The sequence below is a fragment of the Pinus tabuliformis genome, chromosome 7, assembly GCF_031772625.1.
Source record: "Pinus tabuliformis cultivar Carrire ecotype Pingquan chromosome 7, CPIR1, whole genome shotgun sequence".
Classification (NCBI taxonomy): domain Eukaryota; kingdom Viridiplantae; phylum Streptophyta; class Pinopsida; order Pinales; family Pinaceae; genus Pinus; species Pinus tabuliformis.
Window position 1 is genome coordinate 668,073,860 of NC_142293.1, and position 8,005 is coordinate 668,081,864.

Consider the following 8,005-nt stretch of genomic DNA (forward strand, 5'->3'; position numbering starts at 1 on the left):
TAGTCCTCGGATAGATCTTTCTAACGAGCTATTGTACACATCAAACAGAGATCGGGTGCCAAAGTTACGACCACAAGAAATTGATGTACCAATTTACCCAAATGGGGCCCACAATTTGGTGTTTCATCTTCTAGGGTTAGGTTTTGGGATGTTAAGGGTTTTCCATTATTTCTCAACAACAAATAGGCCTTCGAGCCTCATTATAAAACAATTTAGAGGCATGTAGCCGCCACATCTCTTCTTAGAGATAAGCTACCATCGCCTTAGCTAGTCTATTTCCATTGCTGTTTGTAAGCATATTTCAGTATTTTACATTAATGAACTGAAGTATTATTTCCACTGCATCTTTGTGTTTATGGTTATCTCTATAATTTGTTGTGTTCCATTTTAAATCCGGATCAGTGGTATCAGTGTGGTCTGCCTTTTCTCTGTTTCTTTCTTTCCATGTCCCCAATGAGGTCGGGATATAATGAGTTAGGGCTTAAACTAGTCAAACCTTTGCAAGACCAGCCTCACAAATCCCAATGACCTCCCATGGTGGATGAAAAGAAAGAGAAGGGTATAGGAGATCCTATCAAAATCTTGCTCCAAAAATCCCTTGAGCAGCAAAGGAATGCGATGATGGATAGCTTTGCGCAGATCCTTCAGTGGGCTACCTAGAGGCGACGCATCGGCTTCCAACAGCTACTCTGGAAATGCCACACTGTTTAAGGTACAAGTCAATTTTGAAATCCCCTTCTTCAAGGGTCAAAGAGATGTAGATTCCGTAGATAAATGGTTAAATCTGCTAGATGGGTATTTTTCTGTTCATGATTTTTCCAGTCGGGAAAATATTATTTTCTCTCTTCTCAAAGCAGCCCCCCACATCAAGGATTGGTGGGAAACCTACTACGAGCAGAAGAATGAAAGTACAGACTCACTATTTTTAGCCGCATCCACTTGGGATTCATTTCAGGATGCCATCAAGGAGCAGTACTACCTTTTCAAAAGCTATGAGGACAAATACATCAAATGGACCACACTGCGGCAGGGAAGGGACCAAGATGTGCTAGAGTTCACAAACATTTTTCATACCCTTCGCACACAGTTGGGTATCAAGAACTCTGAGCTACATTTGGTACTCAAATACTGCAACTGCCTACATAGATACATCCAAGAAGAGATGGAGTTCCTGAACATCTCCTCGCTCAGCATGGCGTATCGATACGCTGTCAAAATCGAGCAAAATTTCAAACATAAGAAGCGAGACTTTGGATCTGCAAATCTAAAGACCAAAGGAAAAAGCCAAAGTGGGGTGAGCCAAGACAACCCGTCGAAGCCGCCAGAAAAGAAAAACACCATGAAGTCAAAGAAGGACACAGGAAAGTGGTGTGAGTTCCACAAGAGTCTCACTCTTAACACAAGTGAGTGTCGGACCAAGAAGTCGCTAGTGGCCGAGTTGAAGGCTTCTGAGTCAGATGCATGTTCCAACCCTGAGTTAGAACCCGACAAGGGGAATGGGAAAGGGAAGTAGATCATTGATGCAGACCCCAGTGCCACTGTTGCCACTGCCAAGATCCAGAAGAATTAGCCCAAAGATCGAGAGGAGGGGGAACATCTTTTTCACTCTCAGCTGTGGGTGAACGGTTTGCCATTGCAATTGATTATCGACAGTGGCAACTAAAATAACCTCATTTCAGCAGATGTCGTGAAGCAGTTGGGCCTACCGACTACATCACATCCGCAGCCGTACAGTACCGGGTGGCTTCATGAAGGACGAGATCTCAAAGTTCTCCAGCAGTGCCGCCTTCCCTACGTCATCAATCCCTTCACATATGAGGTATTGTGTGATGTTACACCTCCGGATGTTTGTGATGTACTATTAGGACAACCATACTTGTGGAGGCGACATGCTGTGTATGAGTCAAGGCCTCGCACTGTTATTATTACTTTGGGTGATTCATTATATAGGATACCGAAGGTAGCCTCACCTATTGCCACCTCGTTGATCACTGCCAAGAAAGGCAGCAAACTCATCTCCCATACTAGGAAATTCATTTTCTGTCTGGTTCGATCTCAAAGTAAGAGGAATATCGTCGCCACATCCATGACCCTCGTGAAGTGTTCCTCCACGCAGTAGCAACAACGAAGGAATATGGTCATGACAGAACATAGGAACAACTTCCTCCTCACCTACAGCGGTACCACACAAGCTTCAGGTGGGCAACAAAGTCTGGTTGCATCGACAGAAAAAAAGCCTTACAAGAGCCCATTAGAACCTCCGACCATGCCGATGTGGTCCTTACACCATTACCAAGGCTATGGGAAATAATGATTTGGAGCACAACATTCCTCCATTCCTTCATTTGCACCGAGTGTTCAATGTATGCTTACCACCATTACTAGACATAGTAGAGATTGCAGAACAACTCACCAGGGACCAAGTTTAGCAAATAGAGGAACTCAACGCAATGGGGACCATTTCTTCCTAAGGAGGGAGGAATGATCCAAGTGGATGTTGGTGGCCACCCACCTATCCCATTTGGACCCCCACAATTGTCTCTTTCAATTTCCTAAATTGTATCATAGTTTACTATTTTTAGCAATTTTTCGGGTCCTGAACTTTCAGAGCCATTTTGAGGCCCTAAATGATGTTTTTTGCAAAATCTGGGAGAAACATGGGGCCATGGACTAATGTTTCTCTTCCCAATGTTATAGTCCTCAGATAGATCTTTCTAACGAGCTATTGTACACATCAAATGGAGATCGAGTGCCAAAGTTACGACCCCGAGAAATTGATGTACCAATTTACCCAAACGGGGCCCACAATTTGGCGTTTCATCTTCTGGGGTTAGGTTTTGGGATGTTAAGGGTTTTCCATTGTTTCTCAACAATAAATAGGCCTTTAAGCCTCATTTTAAGATAGTTGAGAGGCATGTAGCTACCACATCTCTTCTCAGAGATAAGCTACCATTGCCCTAGCTGGGCTATCTCCATTGTTGTTTGTAAGCATATTTCAATATTTTACATTAATGAAATGAAGTATTATTTCCACTGCATCTTTGTGTTTATGGTTATCTCTGTAATTTTTTATGTTCATATTTAAATCTGGATCAGTGGTATCATAGCGGTCTAATTTTTCTCTGTTTTTTTCTTTGCATGTCCCCAATGAGGTTGGGATATAAGGATTTATGGCTTGAACTGGTCGAACCTTTACAAGACCAGCCTCGCAAATCATGACGGACTCCCATGGTGGATGAAAAGAAAGATGAGGGGACAGGAGATCCTATCAAAATCTTGCTTGAAGAAGCACTCGAGCAGGAAACAAATGCGATGATGGATAGCTTTGCGCAGATCCTTCAGTGGCTACCCAGAGGCAACGCATCGGCTTCTAACAACTACTTTGGAAATGTCACACCATTTAAGGTACAAGTCAATTTTGAAATCCCCATCTTTGAGGGTCAAATAGATGTAGATGCTATAGATAAATGGCTAAATCTGCTAGAAGGGTATTTTTCTGTTCATGATTTTTCCAGTCGGGAAAAGATTATTTTCTCTCTTCTCAAATTAGGCCCCCACGTCAAGGACTAGTGGTAAACCTACTGCGAGCAGAAGAATGAAAGTACGGGCTCACTATTTTCAGCGGCACCCACTTGGGATTCATTTTGGGATGTGGTCAAGGAGCATTACTACCCTGTAAAAAGCTATGAGGACAAATACATCAAATGGACCACACTACAGCAGGGAAGGGACCAAGATGTGTCAGAGTTCACAAACATTTTTCATACCCTTCGCACACAGTTGGGTATCAAGGACTCTGAGCTGCATTTCATACTCAAATACTGTGGCTGCCTACATAGATACATCTAGGAAGAGATGGAGTTCCTGAACATCTCCTCACTCAGCATGGTGTATCGATACGCTGTCAAAATCGAGCAAACGTTCAAATAGAAGAAGCGAGACTTTGGATCTGCAAATTCAAAGACCAAAGGACAATGCCAAGGTGGGGTGACCCAAGACAATCCGTCGAAGCTGCAAGAAAAGAACAACACCACAAAGTCAAAGAACACAGGAATGTGGTGTGAGTTCCATAAGAGTCCCACTCATAACACAAGTGAGTGTCGGACCAAGCAGTCGTTAGTGGCCGAGTGGAAGGCTTCCAAATCAGATGCATGTTCCGACCCTGAGTTAGAACCCGACAAGGGAAATGGCAAAGGGAAATATATCATTGATGCAAAGCCCAACGCCACTCTTTCCACCACTAAGATCCAGAAGGATGAGCCTGAATATCTAGTGGATGGGGAATGTCTCTTCCACTCACAAATGTGGGTGAAGGGTTCGCCACTACAATTAATTGTCGACAGTGGTAGCCAAAAGAACCTCATTTTAGCAGAGGTCGTGAAGCGGTTGGGCCTACCAACTACACCACACTAACATCCATATAGTATCAGGTGGCTTCATTAAGGACGAGATCTCAAAGTTTTCCAGCAGTGCCGCCTTCCCTACAGAATCAAGCCCTTCATAGATGAGGTATTGTGTGATGTTACACCTCTGGATGTTTGTGATGTACTATTAGGCCAGCCATACTTGTGGAGGCGACATGTTGTGTATGAGTCGAGGCCTCGCGTTGTTATTATTACTTTGGGTGATTCATTATACAGGATACCAGAGGTAGCCTCACCTACCACCACCTCTTTGATCACTATCAAAAAAGGCAGCAAGCTCATCTCCCAGACTAGGAAATTCATTTTCTGTCTGGTTCACTCTCAAGGTAAGGGGAAGATTGTCACCACATCCATGACCCCCATGAAGGGTTCCTTCACGCAGCAGCAACAACGAAGGAATACGGTCATGACAAAACATAGGAATAACATCTCCTCACCCACAGGGGTACCACACAAGCTTCAGGTGCGCAACAAAGTCTGGTTGCATTTGCAGAAAGAACGCCTTACAAGAGCCCATCAAAAGCCCCGACCACGCTGACGTGTTCCTTACACCATTACCAAGGTTGTGGGAAATAATTCTTTGGAGCACAACATTCCTCCATTCCTTCATTTGCACCGAGTGCTTAATGTATGCTTAGCACCATTACTGGACACAACAGAGATTGCAGAACAACTCACAAGGGACCAAGTTCAGCAGATGTAGGAACTCAACACAATGGGGACCATTGATTCCTAAGGGGGGAGGAATGATCCAAGTGGATTTTCGTGGCCACTCACCTATCCCATTTGGACCCCCACAATTGTCTCTTTCAGTTTTTCAGTTTCCTAAATTGTATCACAGTTTACTATTTTTAGCATTTTTTCTGGTCTTGATCTTTCAGAGCCGTTTTGAGGCCCCGAACGACGTTTTTTGGGAAATCTAGGAGGAACATAGGTCAATGGATTGATGTTGTTCTTCCCAAAGATATAGTCCTTGGATAGATCTTTCTAACAAGCTATTGTACGTGTCAAACGGAGATCGGGTGCCAAAGTTATGACCCCAGGAAATTGATGTACCAATTTACCCAAACAAGGCGCACAATTTGGTGTTTCATCTTCTAGGGTTAGGTTTTGGGATGTTAAGGGTTTTTCATTGTTTCTCAACAAAAAATAGGCCTTTGAGCCTCATTGTAAGACAATTTAAAGGCATGTAGCCACCACATCTCTTCTCAGAGATAAACTACCATCGCCCTAGCTGGTCTATTTCCATTGCTGTTTGTAAGCATATTTCAGTATTTTACATTAATGAAATGAAGTATTATTTCCACTGCATCTTTGTGTTGATGGTTATCTCTATAATTTGTTGTGTTCCTATTTAAATTTGGATCAGTGGTATCAAAGCGGTTTGCTTTTTCTCTGGTTTTTTCTTTGCATGTCCCCAACGAGTTCGGGATATAAGGAGTTAGGGCTTGAACTGGTCGAACCTTTGCAAGACTAGCCTCAGAAATCCCAACGACCTCCCATGGTGGATGAAGAGAAAGATAAGGGGGTAGGAGATCCTATCAAAATCTTGCTCGAAGAAGCCCTCGAGTGGTAAAGGAATGTGATGATGGATAGCTTTGCGCAGATCCTTGAGTGGCTACCCAGAGGCGACGCATCGGCTTCCAACAACTACTCTAGAAATGCCACACCATTTAAGGTACAAGTCAATTTTGAAATCCCCATCTTCGAGGGTCAAATAAACATAGATGCCGTAGATAAGTGGTTAAATCTACTGGATGGGTATTTTTCTATTCATGATTTTTCCAGTTGGGCAAAGACTATTTTCACTCTTCTCAAAGCAGCCCCCCACGTCAAGGACTAGTGGAAAACCTACCGCGAGCAGAAGAATGAAAGTACAGGCTCACTATTTTCGGCCGCACCCACTTGGAATTCATTTCGGGATGCTGTCAAGGAGCAGTACTACCCTGTCAAAATCTATGAGGACAAATACATCAAATGGACCACATTGTGGCAGGGAAGGGACCAAGATCTGCCAGAGTTCACAAACATTTTTCATACCCTTCATAAACAGTTGGGTACCAAGGACTTTGAGCTGCATTTGGTACTCAAATACCGCGGCTTCTTACATAGATACTTCCAAGAAGAGATGGTGTTCCTGAACATCTCCTCACTTGGCACGGCGTATCGATACGCTGTCAAAATTGAGCAAAAGTTCAAACAGAAGAAGTAAGAATTTGGATCTGCAAATCCAAAGACCAAAAGACAAAGCCAAGGAGGGGTGACCCAAGACTACCCATCGAAGCCGCAAGAAAAGAACAACACCACGAAGTCGAAGAAGGACACAGGAAAATGGTGTGAGTTCGACAAGAGTCCCACTTGTAACACAAGTGAGTGTCGGACCAAGCAGTCACTGGTGGCCGAGTTGAAGGCTTTCAAATCAAATGCATGTTCTGACCCTGAGTCAGAACCTGACAAGGGGAATGGCAAAGGGAAGTAAATCATTGATGTGGAGCCTAGCACCATTGTTTCCACCACCAAGATCCAGAAGAATGAGCTCGAAGATCTAGAGGAGGGGGAACGTCTTTTCCACTCACAGATGTGGGTGAAGGGTTTGCCGCTACAATTCATTGTCAATAGTGGCAGCCAAAAGAACCTCATTTCAGTAGAGGTCATGAAATGGTTGGGCCTACCGACTACACCACATCTGTAGTCGTACAGTATCGGGTTGCTTCAAGAAGGATGAGATGTCAAAGTTTGCCAGTAGTGTCACCTTCCCTATAGCATCAAGCCCTTCACAGACGAGGTATTGTGTGATGTTACACCTCTGGATGTTTGTGATGTACTATTAGGCCAGCCATACTTATGGAGATGACATGTTGTGTATGAGTTGAGCCCTCGTGTTGTTATTATTACTTTGGGTGATTCATTATACAGGATACCGGAGGTAGCCTCACCTACTGCCACCTCTTTGATCACTGCCAAGAAAGGCAGCAAGCTCATCTCCCAGACTAGGAAATTCATTTTTTGTCTTGTTTGCACTCAACGTAAGGGGAAGATCATCACCACGTCCATGACCCTCGCAAAGGATTCCTCCACGCAGTAGCAGCGACGAAGTAATATGGTCATGACAAAACATAGGAACAACTTCTCCTCACCTACAAGGGTACCACACAAGCTTCAGGTGGGCAACAAAGTCTGGTTGCATCTGCAGAAAGAACGCCTTACAAGAGCCCATCAGAAGCTCCGACCATGCCGATGTGGTCCTTACACCATTACCAAGGTGGTGGGAAATAATGATTTGGAGCATAACATTCCTCCATTCCTTCATTTGCACTGAGTGTTCAATGTATGCTTACCACCATTACTAGACACAGCAGAGATTGCAGAACAGCTCACCAGGGACCAAGTTCAGTAGATGGAGGAACTCAATGCAATGGGGACCATTGCTTCCTAAGGGGAGAGGAATGATCCAGGTGGATGTTGGTGGCCACCCACCTATCCCATTTGGACCCCCACAACTATCTCTTTTAGTTTTTCAGTTTCCTAAATTGTATCACAGTTTACTATTTTTAGCAGTGTTTCGGGTCCTAAACTTCCAG